This window comes from Hippopotamus amphibius, chromosome 15 (genome assembly GCF_030028045.1).
Source record: "Hippopotamus amphibius kiboko isolate mHipAmp2 chromosome 15, mHipAmp2.hap2, whole genome shotgun sequence".
Lineage (NCBI taxonomy): Eukaryota > Metazoa > Chordata > Mammalia > Artiodactyla > Hippopotamidae > Hippopotamus > Hippopotamus amphibius.
In genome coordinates, this window is record NC_080200.1 from 21,834,887 (window position 1) to 21,848,049 (window position 13,163).

The window sequence follows — 13,163 nt, forward strand, 5'->3', positions numbered from 1 at the left end:
CATTTCTATTTGCATGGAATACTTTTTCCACCCCCTTGTTTTCAGTCTGTATGTGTCTTTAGATCTGAAGTGAGTTTCTTGTAGGCAGCATATACAGGTCTTCTTTTTTTTTTTTCCATTCATCCACCCTATTTCATTTGATTGGTGAGTTACTCCATTTACATTTAAGGTAACTATTAATATGTATGTTCTTATTGCCATTTTGTTAATTGGTTTTGGTTGTTTTTGTGGTTCATTTTTGTTCCTTTGTTCTTTTGTTTTTTTCTCTTGTAATTTGATGACTACCTTTAGCATTATTTTGGATTCTCTTCTTTTTGTGAGTATCCATTATAGATATTCAGTTTGTAGTTGCATGAAGTTTATATATAGTACTACATATGTGTGTATACATATATGATTGCTTTAAGTCACTAATTTCTTAATTTCAAATGCATTTTAACAACTCTTCATTTGTACTCTCCTCCCCTCACAATTACTGTTTTTGACATTGTATTTAACATCTAATTGTTTTGTGTATCTGTTAACTGTTTATTGTGGATATAGATGATTTTACTACTTTTATATTTTAACTTTCCTACCACCTCTGTGCATGGCTGATTTACTACCTTTACTATACATATTAGCTTAAACTGATTAGCTTTTTTCTTTCATAATTTTCATGTTTCTAGTTGTGCCTTTTTTTTTTTTTTTTTTTTTTGCACTTAAAGTAGTCCCTTTAACATTTCCTGTAAAGCTGTTTTGGTGGTGCTGAACTCAGCTGTTACTTGTCTGTAAAACTTTTGATCTCTCCATCCAACATGAATGAAAACCTTGCTGGGTAGAGTATTTTTGGTTGTAAGTTTTTTGTTTTCATTACTTTAAATACTTCATGCCACTTCCTTCTGGCTTGCAGATTTCTGTTTCAGAGTCAGCTGATAGACTTATGGAAGTTCCCTTGTATATAATTTGTCACTTTTCCCTTGCTGCTCCTAGTATTCTCTTTTTATTTTTAAGTTTTCCATTTTAATTATATTGTGTCTTGGTGTGTTCCTCTTTGGGTTAATCTCTTTGGGAATCCATTTGTTTCCTGGACTTGGATGCCTGTTTCCTTTCCTAGGTTATGTTAAGATTTTAACTATTAAATCTTCAAATATGTTCTCAATCCCTTTCTTTCTCTCTTCTCTTTCGGAGACCCATATAATGTGACTATTAGTACACTTAATGTTTCCTTAGAGCTCTCTTAAACTGCCCCCATTTTTTTCATTCTTTTTTCTTTTTCTGTTCAGTGTCAGTGATTTCCATTACTCTACCTTCCAGCTCACTGATCCATCCCTCTGTATCATTTAGTCTATTGTTACTTCCTTCAAGTGCATTTTTCACTTCAGTTATTGTATTCTTCATATCTACTCAGTTGTTTCTTATAGTTTCTTTGTCTTTGTTTAAAAATGTCAGCTTCTCATTCTGTGCATCCATTCTTCTCCAAGTTATTTCATCATCTTCATGATCATTCCCCTGAATTCTTTGTCAGGTAGATCGTCATTTCACTTTGTTCTTCTAGGGTTTTACCTTTTTCCTTCTTTTGGAAAATTTTCCTTTGTAACCTAATTTTGCCCAACTTATTGTTTTTGTGTCTCTGTATCTAGTAAGTTTGTTACACTTCCCCACCTTGGAGAGATGGTCTTTTGTAGGAGATGTCCTAGCATCCTGGGAGCACACTCCCCTGTTGTCATCAGAGTTATATGCTCTAAGAGTGCCCCTTATGTGGGCTGCTGGGGTCCTTCTATTGTGGAGGATGGCTACTATGGGCAGTCTAGTAATTTGGTTAGCCCCTAGTCCAGTTGGTTGGCAGGCCCTGTCTTGTGTGGAGGCTGCCGGGCACTGGTTAGCAGGTTCGGGTCATGAGTCAGCTGGCTGCAGAACTCTGCAGGGCCCCAGGTTTAACACTGGCTCACTGGTGGGGAGAGCTGGTGTCCAGGAGATCCAGGGGCTGGTGCCCACTTACTGGTGGGCAGAGTTAGGTCCTGGGTTCTGGCTGCAAGTCCCAGGCATCCCAAAGCTGGTGTTGTCTGCTGATGGATGGGGCTGGTTCTTGATGAAGCTGGTTGCATGATCTATTTTTTTTCCTGAAGCTTGTGTTGGCCTGCTAGTAGGTGGGTCCAGGGCCCAGCTGGTCGCAGGGCAGCAGCTGGCCTGCTGATCTGTGGGCTGGGTTTGTTGGCTGCAATGTGACCATATCACAATGGTGCCCCTTCCTACCCATCTCGTTGTGGTTTCTTCTTTATGTCTTAAGTTTTAGAAAATCTTTTCTGATAGATTCAGTTCTTTTGTTTTGTTTTGTTTCATCAACAATCGTTCTGTAAATGGCTGTAAACTTGGTATGTCCATGAGAGGAGGTGAGCTCAGGGTTTTCTACTTTGTCATTTTGGCCTTTCAAATTTGACAGTCTCTATTTTAAAGTCAGTTTTGTTGACTAAGTATTGAAAACTCAGCTGGTGCTGAATTATTTAGCATTTGTTTGTCTGTAAAACTCTTTGTCTCTCCTTTACATCTGAATGATAGCCTTGCTGGGTAGAGTATCCTGGTTTGTAGGGCTTTTTTTTCATTACTTTGAATAAGTTATTGCCACTCCCTTCCGGCCTGCAAAGTTTCTGCCAAAAAAAGCCAATAGTCTCATAGGTATTCCTTGCATGTAACTAGTTGCTTTTCTCTTGCTGTTTTAAGATTCTTTTCCCTTACTATTTGACATTTTAATTAAAATGTGTTTTGCTGTGTACCTTCTTGGGTTTATCTTGTTTGAGACTGTCTATGCTTCCTGAACCTGGCTGTCTATTTTCTTTCTCAGGTTATGAAAGTTTTCAGCTACTATTTCTTCAAATAATGTATCTGTCCCATTCTCTCTTCCTTCTTCTCTTTCTTCTTCTTATTCCTCTTCCTCTTCTCCTTCTCCTTCTCCTTCTCCCCCTTCTCCCCTTCTCCCCCTTCTCCCCCTTCTTCTTCTTTTTCTCCTTCTCCTTCCCCTTCCCCTCCTCCTCCTCCTTCTTCTTCCTCTTCTTCCTTCTTCTTCTTCTCCTCCTCCTCCTCCCCCTCCCCTCCCCCTGCCCCTCCCCCTGCCCCTCCCCCTCCCCCTTCTTCTTCTTCTTCCTCTTCTACCTCCTCTTCCTCCTCTCCTTCCTCCTCTTCCTCCTCTCCTTCTTCTCCTTCTTCCCCTTCCCCTTCTTCTTCTTCTTCTTCTTCTTCTCCTCCTCCTCCTCCTCCTCCTCCTCCTCCTCCTCCTCCTCCTCCTCCTCCTCCTCCTCCTCCTCCTCCTCCTCCTCCTCCTCCTCCTTCTTCTTCTTCTTCCTCCTCTTCTTCTCCATAATGGGATTCTTGGTTTGCTTGCTGTTGTCCCAGTGGATAGTCTCTTAAACTGCCCTCATTTTTAAATTTGTTTTCTTTTCAGTTTGGGTGATTTCTACCATTCTCTGTTTCAGTTAGCTGATCCATCCCACTGTATTATCTAAACTACCATTGATTCTAAAATGTTTTTAACTTCATTTGTTGTTTTTCTTCTCCACTTTGCTTAGTTCTTCTTCTGGGATTTGTTTTTCTCCCTTTGTTTGGACCATATTACTCTGTCTCCTCATTTTGCCCAATTACCTGTGTTTATTTCTAAGTGTTATGTATGTTGGTTACATTTCTCGGTTTTCAACAAGTGGCCTTATACAGAAGATGTCCAATTGAGCACAGTATTATGCTCCCCTATGGTCACATGAGATATATGCTCCATGGATGTCACCTACATGGGCTGCTTGGGCTCTTTGTTGTGATGGGCCTGACTACTGTGGTACACCTGTAAATGAGGCTGGTCCCCAGCCTCACTGGTTGCTAGGCCCTGCCTTGTGTGGTGGCTGCCAGCCTGTTGGTGGTCAGGGTTGTGTCTCAGCATCTCTGTTGCATGGGATAGGAAGTCCCTGGGCTTGTGTCAGCCCATTAGTAGAGGGGAGGTCCCAGGCCTCATCCCAGTCCACTGATGGGCAGGGTCGGGTTCTGGCAGAGCAGGTTGTATGGTGTAGGGGGTCCTGGGCTTAATGCTGGGCTGCTGGTGGTCAAGACTGGGTTATGTTATGGCAACTGTGGGGACCAGGGTGGCCTGTGGCTGGTACTAGCCCACTGGCAGTTTCCCAGGGCAGCTGAATGAGGAACCCTGGGGGTTTCAGGGCTATTGATGGCATTCTGGTAGGTGAAGCTAAATCTTAAAGTGGCTGGTGAGTGTCTCTGGAGTCCCAGAGCTGGTGCTGGCTGGCTCATTTGTGGGGCTTGGTTCTGGAGCACTTGGCCAAGGGTCTCAATGGGTCCTGGGGCTGGTGCAAACCTGCAGTTGGGGAAATGATCTCCCAGTGCTAATAGGCTAGAGGGAGGACTCCAAAATGGTGCCTGCCAGAACCAGTGTCCTTGTGGTAGAATGGACTTTCAAAACTGGCTGCTGCCAGTGTCTGTTTCCTCACAGGGAGTCACAGTTGCCTTCTACCTCTCCAGAAGGCTCTCCAATATCAATAGGTGTGTCTAATCAGGCTCCTTTCAAATCACTTTATTATGGGACTTGTAGCATGTGTCCTTTTAGAGCAGAGTCTCTGTTTCCTATAGCTCTCTAGCTCTCCCATATGCAAGCCCCACTGCCCTTCATAGCCATGTATTCTGGGGGCTTATCTTTCCACGGCAGGACCACCAGGCTGGGAAGCCCAATGCAGAGATTGTACCCTCTTCTCTTTGGGGAGAATTTCTGCAATTGTAATTATCCTCCTATTTGTGGGTTATCTCCCCTGGGGTATGTGTTATGACTATACCACCTCTCTTTCCTCCTATCCCTTTTGCTGTGGTTCCTTCTTTATGTTTAATTGTGGATACTTTTCTGATAATCTTCCAGTGATTCTCATAAATAGTTGCTTTATAAATAGTTGTGATTTTGGTGTGTCCATGGGAGGAGATGAGCTCAAGGTCTTCCTACTCCACCATCTTGGCCACATCGCTCTAGAGTTAATCTTTTCTATTGTTTTCCTTTTCTCTACTTCACTTATTTCTGCTCTAACCTTTATTATTTCTACCCTTCTGTGAACATTGGTCTCATTTCACTTTTGCTTTTTCTAGTCCCTTGAGGCATAGGGGTAGGTTGTTTATTTGAGATTTTTCTTGTTTCTTAATGTAGGTGTTTATTGATTTGGAATTCCCTCTAAGAACTGCTCTTTATGTGGCCCATCATTTTGGTATGTTGTTTCCATTTGTGGTTTTCTTCAAGATACTTTTAATTAGAAAAATCTTGTATTCATTTTTGGTACAGGGGAGTATTTTTTTTTTTTAATTTCCATGTAATCATTAGTTTTCCAGTTTTCCTCCTGTCATTGATTTCTAGTTTTGCATCATTGTTGTCAGAGAATATACCAGGCTTTCTGGTTGTGTGTGGTCAGAAGCTACACTCAGTGGTGTGCCCAGCTATGATGCTGCTCCCCTGCCTTGAAGACGTAAAGGGCAGACCAGGCTCCATGGCTAGTAAGGCTCTTCAATTAAGGTCCTGGATTATGCAGACCTGTGCTCTGCTGAGTTTCCTGGTCAGACCGAGCCACTGTTTTGGCTCTGGAGAGGGGCAAATTGCTGATTTGAACTACTAATTGGGCAATGTAAATAAAAACTTGGTGAGCCAAGATCTCAGGGCTGATTTTTGCAAGGCCCTACCCCCTTTTCTGTCACAATCAAATACGCAGTGGTCAAGCCCCAAAGATTCGCTCATGATTTCTATGGGCAAGACTGGGGTGGGGGTTCCCAAGAAATGACCCACAGTGCTGGGAGAGCTGGGTGTACATATTAGGTTCTCTTTTCCCACTGGAGGAATCATAGGCACAAGGAAGACCTCTTGGCATGGTGTTGTGCTGGCCTGGAGTAGGGGCAATGCGGTCAGAGTGTAGCCACTACTCTTATCCTTCTGATGCCACGTGTCTTTCATTTCTGTAGTGCAAGGTGTTGTTTCAGCCTCACTCCCACGTTCTAGGATTTTCTCAATGGGGTCTTGTCCCTGAATCGTTGTTAGTTGTTTTTCTTGTGAGGAGGAGCAAATTTGGGAATAACCTACATCACCGCCTTTGTGATGTCACTCCTCAAGTTACTATTTTCAATACTTCTGGACTCCACACTGTCCCTTTTCTTTCCATAGTGAGCAGGAAGGAGATGCTTTTCTTAAGATTGCTGTGGCACAATGGAAATGTGGCTTCTATTTGATTAAGAGAAAATGTTTATGTTGTTAACACACTGACATTTTCCATACTTTTATAACAAAACATTTCAAGTATAAAGTAAAACTCTATATAGAATTTATATATATAATATTCAATATGAATTCTCCACAATCTAGATCTTACTGTTAATATTATAACTACATTTGGTTTTTTTTTTATCACATATCTATCCTCTTATTCTCCTTCTACTCATTGCAGTCATCTGTACACTTCCCCTAGATATTTTAGCATACATAAAATTAATTGGAGGTAAAAATTTTTACTTTTTTTAATTGATTTCAAATGAACATACAATGAAATGCACAATCCTAATGTCCACTTGATAGGTTTCAACTAATGCATAAATTTTGCAGTCTAAAACTCTATCAAATTAAAATATTTTCATCAACATGCAAAGTTCCCTCATTTCACTTTTCAGTTCATACCTGCATTTATAATACTTCCCCATCCAGACTCAGTTTTTTTAATAGACTTAATTTTTAAGAAAATTTAATTTCACGGCAAAATTAAAGGAAAGATACAGAGATTTCCCACATACCCTCTGCCCTTGCTCATGCAAGGCCTCCTCCATGATCAATATCCCCTTGCACAGTGGTACCTATTTTTATAATTAATGAACCTGTGTTAACACAACATAAACATCCTAAGTCATCCTAGTTTAAGACTCATTCTTTGCGTTGTACATTATATGATTTGAACAACTGTGTTATTATGTGTAATCATATTATAGTATAATACCCAACAATTTTCACTGTGCTAAAAATCCTCTGTGGTCCACATATTCATCCCTTTCTCCCATTAATTCCAGACAATCACTGATTTTTTTTTACTGTCACCATAGTTTTGCCTTTTCCAGATTATATTGTTCAAATCATACAATATGCAGCCTTTTCAGATTGACTTTTTTCACTCAGTAATATGCATTTAAGATTTCTCTATCTCTTTTTGTGGCTTGATAACTCATTTGTTTTTAGTGTTGACTGACATTTTATTCTTGGTTGTACCACAATAGATGTATACATTTATCCACTGAAGGATATCATGGTTGCTCCTAAGTGTTGGCAACTATGAATAAAGCTGGTGTTAACATCATGAGCAGGTTTTTGTGTGAACGTAAGTTTTCAACTTTTTGGGGAAAATACCAAGGACTGCAATTGCTGGATTATATGGTAAGAGTATGTTTAATTTGGTTAAGAAACTGGCAATCTGTCTTCCAAAGTGGCTGTTATCATTTTGTATTCCCACCAGAAATGTCCTTTTGCTAAGCATTGTTGTCAGTGTTTAGTGTTGTCAGTGTCCTGGATTTTGGCCTTTCTAGCAGATGTGTTGTAGCGTGTCATTGTTGTTTGAATTCACATTTCTCTGATTACAGATTATCTGGAACATTTATTCATATACTTATTTGCCATCTGTATGACTTCTATGGTGAAGTGTCCGTTAAGGTCATTGGTCATTTAAAAATAATATTGTTTTCTTATTGTTACATTTTATGTGTTCTTTGTATATCTTGGGTAAGAGTTCTTTATCAGATGTGGTTTTTGCAAATATTTTCTCCCAGTCTGTGGCTTGTCTTTTCATCCTCTTGACAGTGTCTTTCACAGAGAAGACATTTTTTAAAAATGTTAAGTAATCCTAGCTTATCAATTATTTCTTTCATGGATTATGCCATTGGTATTGTATCTAAAAGTTCATCACCAAACATGTGGTCATCAGTGTTTTCTCCTATGTTATCTTCCAATACTTTTATGGTTTTGCATTTTATACTTAGGCATGTGATCCATTTTGAGATACTTTTACTGTTTTTTTTTCCCAGAGTTTAGAAGTGTACCATTTGATGGGTTTTGAAAAATACATATGTTGAATCCAAATTCATATCAGGAAACAAAATTATTACTTCACAAAATATTCCTGATGCGCCTACCCAGCACCTCCTAAATCTCCCCTGCATGAGCAAAAATTTTTTTTCCAGAATAGATTAGCTTAATCTTCATATATATGGGGTACACAGTGTGATTCATTTCAGTAAGCACAACATTTCAGTGCTTATGTGGTTATTACAGATGCCAGCAGAATTTTTTTAATGTTGCTAAGTAGTAAGACAGTGTAAGAGTATACCACAATTTTTTGTTGATTCTCCTATTGTTGGACACCTCAACTGTTTTTAGTTTGGAGCTATTATGTATAGCATTTTATGACTATTCCTTTAGAACTCTGTTATAAGCATAAATTTTTATTTCTTTTGTGTCAATACCTAGAAGTATAATTGTTCTCTCTATGTGTATATTTAGTTTGATAAGAAACTGCCAGAACTTAAAAACAAAGAAACAAACAAACAAAACATAGTTGCATCACTTTATGGGGCCCCAAAGATATATGAGAGTTCTAGCTATTCCACATCCTTGTCAATATTTATCATTTTCAGCTTTATTTTTAACCAGGTGCAGATTTTTGTATGTTTATCTCACTGTGGCTTTAATTTACATTTTCCTAATACTTAAAACAATAAACAAATCTTCATGTGTTTATTGGCCCTTTGCTTATCTTACTTGGTAAGATGACTTATCAAATCATTTGCATAATTTTCTTCAGGTTATTTGTCTACCTATTGCTGAGTTGCAACCTTTCAAGTTAAGGCAATTTTCAGGGTCTCATGGTCTATCAAATTAGGAATGTGTGTTGTTCTGAAAGCAGTTCTAGAATCTGTTTCAAGGAGAAATGAATAACAAAAACTGTGATAGTCTCATGCTGATGTATCAGTTAAAATGTGAACTTAGAATTTACTGCTAGATTTAACAATTTGAAAATCCTTAAGTGCCTTGACAAGAGTTGTTGGGGCAATGCCTAATCAGAGATGGTTCAAGAGGAAATGGCAGGATACTACTGTGGATTGGGACAGAAAATTTGCTTCATAATTTTCAGGAGCATTTAAGGTAAAGGGAATATTATTAAGTCATATAAAAAGACTATATTTGCAAGATAAAAGGAAAACTCTGTAGAACAAAAAAATAGTGATGCAAAAAACAGTTAAAGAGGCAGAAGAATTGCCAGATTGAGATCCCAGAGGCTGGGGGAAGAGGTGAGAGCTATGGCACAAAGGAAGAAACATTTTTGATAAGACGTTGATAATTCATCTGTGCTCATAAAGGGAGTGCTGAGTGAATGATTTCTGAATCTTGTAGGTTACAGAACAGGGGAGGCAGTGTATGTAAGTTTTATTCTAATCACTTCTATTTTGTCAGTATTTCCTTTCAGCTCCAGTTCACCCTGCTTTGGCCTGCTTTATGATAACCAAGAGAGATTTCATAAACACTTCTACTTTGTCGACTAAAACAATGTTGATTTTTGTCAGTAATGGCATCAGAAACACTGCAAGAGAAATGGGCTTCTCTTTCTGGTTCAAGTTGTTTCTCTCTTTCTCCAGTGCTTTGACTGCTAATGAATGGTAACTTTGGCAGTAAGTGTATCTTTAAGTAAGTTTTACTGGCTGCCCAGGCAAGTTCCCTAGCACACCTCACTAGCACCTCACCAGGTGGCTTCCCAGCAAGTCCTACTGTCACCACAGCACACTATCTCTTGCCCATCAACCTCAGCCTGCAACATCTCGGCATACTTCTCTACAAGCTACTGATTCATAGCCACAGACATTCCAGTGAGGCCTGAAACTTATCCTTGAAAGGCACCCTTTTCCAACTTTTCTCTCCACATTTCATATGTATGTATTCTTCAGAGTTATCTTTCTATCATTTACAATCATGTTAGATACTGAAAAAAAAATAATTTTTTCCATGCCAATTCTATATCAAACAATTTTCTTTGCACAAGGAGAAAAATAAAAGCACTGGGAATAATCTATATATAGAGCAATATACAGACTGGACAAATTCCCATTAAATTCTCTCCCTGTTGGTATGAGAGTATGATTGGAAAACATTGATTATGTAAACTGCCAACAATGTACAATCACATGTTTAGAAAAAACAAAATGTTTGTTGCAAATAACATACATGGCAAGCATAGCAATACTTGATGCTGTTTTCTGGTTGTTCAATATGGGGAAATATTATTTACATTCACACATAAAGAGCTACTGCAGCTGTTGGTTATCCCATACCAACAGGATATTCTCAATAAGCTTTAGAAATACATACAAATGCCTATTTTTCACAATTGTTCGACACACACTATAAAGAGCAGGATATGCATATACCTGTTGCTTCATACAATTGTGCATATTTGGAACATTACTTCCATATTGTGGAGTCCTGCATAACCATTCTGTAAGTCCCTATTTGTCATTTCCATTCTTGACTATCAGGACATTTCTTTCTTCTCAAAGTCTGTATTTCACTTCATGATAGTCAGTCAGTCTCAGAGTGAGAAAAGATAACATAGAATATTAATAAGCCTATATCTATTGTCTCAGCAAGAATTCTGTTATGATACAGTCTTCATATCTTTTGGTCTTACCTGGTGAGGGAAATAAATGAACAACACAACTTAGAATGAATAGATGGTGACAAGTTAATTCAGAAATGTCTTAAATAAGGGACACCTTAAATTAGTACCAATGAAGCATTTAAAATATATAGAAATTCCTCATACTTAGACATTAAGAAAACTACTGCTTAGATGGAAGAAATTTTACTGGAAGCATGCTAGAGCTCAAAGGAAGCTTATATTGTAAAGTAATTAAATTCCATCATAATAAGAGTGAAATATTCTCTTGTAGGGTCCCATGCAGTTACAGATGGCTTTCTGATTGCTCAAGGCTTTAGAGTCACAAATTCTTTCTTTGTTAGAACAGCTTGTCATCATTTTATATATTGAGTTTCCAAATAATATTTTTAAAAGATTATTTTATGATTATAATGTGGGAAACAACAATTAAGATTTATTTTCCCAACTTATAATATATAACTCTAACATATCAAGTACTATAAAACAATTATAAATTCTGGCTTACAACACCACCATTTTAATATTCACTTTAGGCTCTGAGTTTCAACTTAACCACAAAAACACCCACTATCTTTTAAAAATTGTTATCTCAACCCTACCTTTTTAATGCATCTGGTTCTACTATGGAAACAATTTATGCATTTCATTGTGTAACTTTTCCTTTGTTTATTTTCATATCCAGCAAATAGAAAAATGCTTGACAGGTATTAGATATTCAAAAATATTTGTTGAATCAATGAATGAAAAAGATCTTCAAATGTGTTCACTTGGCAGTGTCATTTACTGCAACTTATAAGTCAGAGATGCTGTGATGTTAGAATACAGAATTATCATTTTAAATATAAAAATTAAGAAATTATGCTGAAATTATTTTTTTGTGCATAAAGACAAGTATTAGAATTAATTCCATTTTCATTTGCGTTTCTTGAATCATATTTCATTTTAAAGGAAATGCTATACATCCATTTAAAAGGTAGTAAGAAATATCCATATAGTGTAAAAATATGCAATTCTTATAAAAATAAATGGGACTAGCTTTAGCAAATACAGTGGCTCTGACCAAAGAGAAATTCAAAAATGCATATTAAATGATCACTTGTGAAGCAAAGTCAAAATGAACATACACAAGTACTTATAAAAAGTGGAATAAAATGGCATACATTTAGAAATAGAAGAAGAAACACCTATCAGTTTACCGGCCTGGCATCAGCATGGCCCCCAAACTCCCAGACTCTGTGGAGCAGCTCCACACTGCCCGGCAACCAGAGCTTCTGCAATGGCTGGTTTGCCAAGGCTGCCACACTCTATAGCACGTGCTGCGAGCGGTGCAGTCGTGAGGTTCTTCGAACCCAGGAAAAGAAAAGTGTTCTCTCCTCCAGCTGAGCAGCGTGCCACTTGAAGGTTGGGAAATGCATACACTGCATCATGGACGGCACTTCAGTGCTGGCCTTGGTTCCCTTTGGCATGAAGCCCCTGCTGCGGTGAGCGTCTGCCTAGGAGGCTCTGGAGAAGTATCCCCTGGCTTACATGGACCATGTGACTGTGGTGCTGCCAATTGATGACAGTGTGATGTCAGCCTTGGAAGGCAGCAGCAGAGGGACCAGAGCTCTCATGGACTCCTTTGGCCCCGAGTGGCGGCTGAAGCTACCCTCTGTCTCCTTGGTGCCTGCCTCAGTTCAGAAGAGGTGAGATTGTTTGCCTTTGGAAAACCAAAGAGAGACAGCTATAAAAGCAAATACAAAGAAACCACAACTGTGAAGAGCAGAGCGCCTTCTGCTGGGGATGTGGCAAGAGCCAGAGTTCTGAAGGAGGAAGGCAATGAGATTGTAAAGAAGCAGAACCCTAAGCAAGAGAATGAGAAGTATTCAATACGATGAAAGCCTCTGGTTTAGTAACTTGAAATCTGCCACCTACAGTAACAGGGTGCTCTGCCACCTGGTGCTGAAGCAGTACAAGGAGGCCGTGAAGGACAGCATGGAAACTCTCAGGCTGGACAGAAAGAACGTGAAGGCATTTTACAAATGGGCTCAAGCCTAAGAGGCACTCAAGGACTGTAGACCCAGCTTTGCAGACATTGATAGCATCCTGCAGATTGAGCCCAGGAATTGGCCTGTACAGAAGTTGCAGCAGGAGCCTAAATGGCATGTAAAAAAAAACCTCCAAAAATGCAGCAGGTCACCTGTGCCTGACCACCTTCCTCCGTGCCTGCTTCTGGGACCCAGCGTGCCCCAGGGCAAGCTCTGAAGCACCCTCCTCTGCCCTTCAGACATGTGATGGCCTTCCAAACCTCAAGAGGCTTTGCTTGTTCAAACTGAGCTCAGTGTGGTAAAAACAAAAAACAAACAAACAAAAAACAAATGTTTTATAGGAAAGGTCTCTCCCTGTTCCACACTTCCCTGTGCTGCAGACAGTGATCAGGTCACACAGACGGGTCCTCGTCAGCAAAGCACTCAGCTCTGTCTC

The 13,163-nt window shown here is 39.2% G+C and overlaps 1 pseudogene; it reads left to right on the forward strand.

The window, feature by feature from the left end:
* Nucleotides 1-11,911: 11,911 nt before the first annotated feature.
* On the forward strand, nt 11,912-12,944 carry LOC130836348 (mitochondrial import receptor subunit TOM34-like; annotated as a pseudogene).
* Nucleotides 12,945-13,163: the final 219 nt, after the last annotated feature.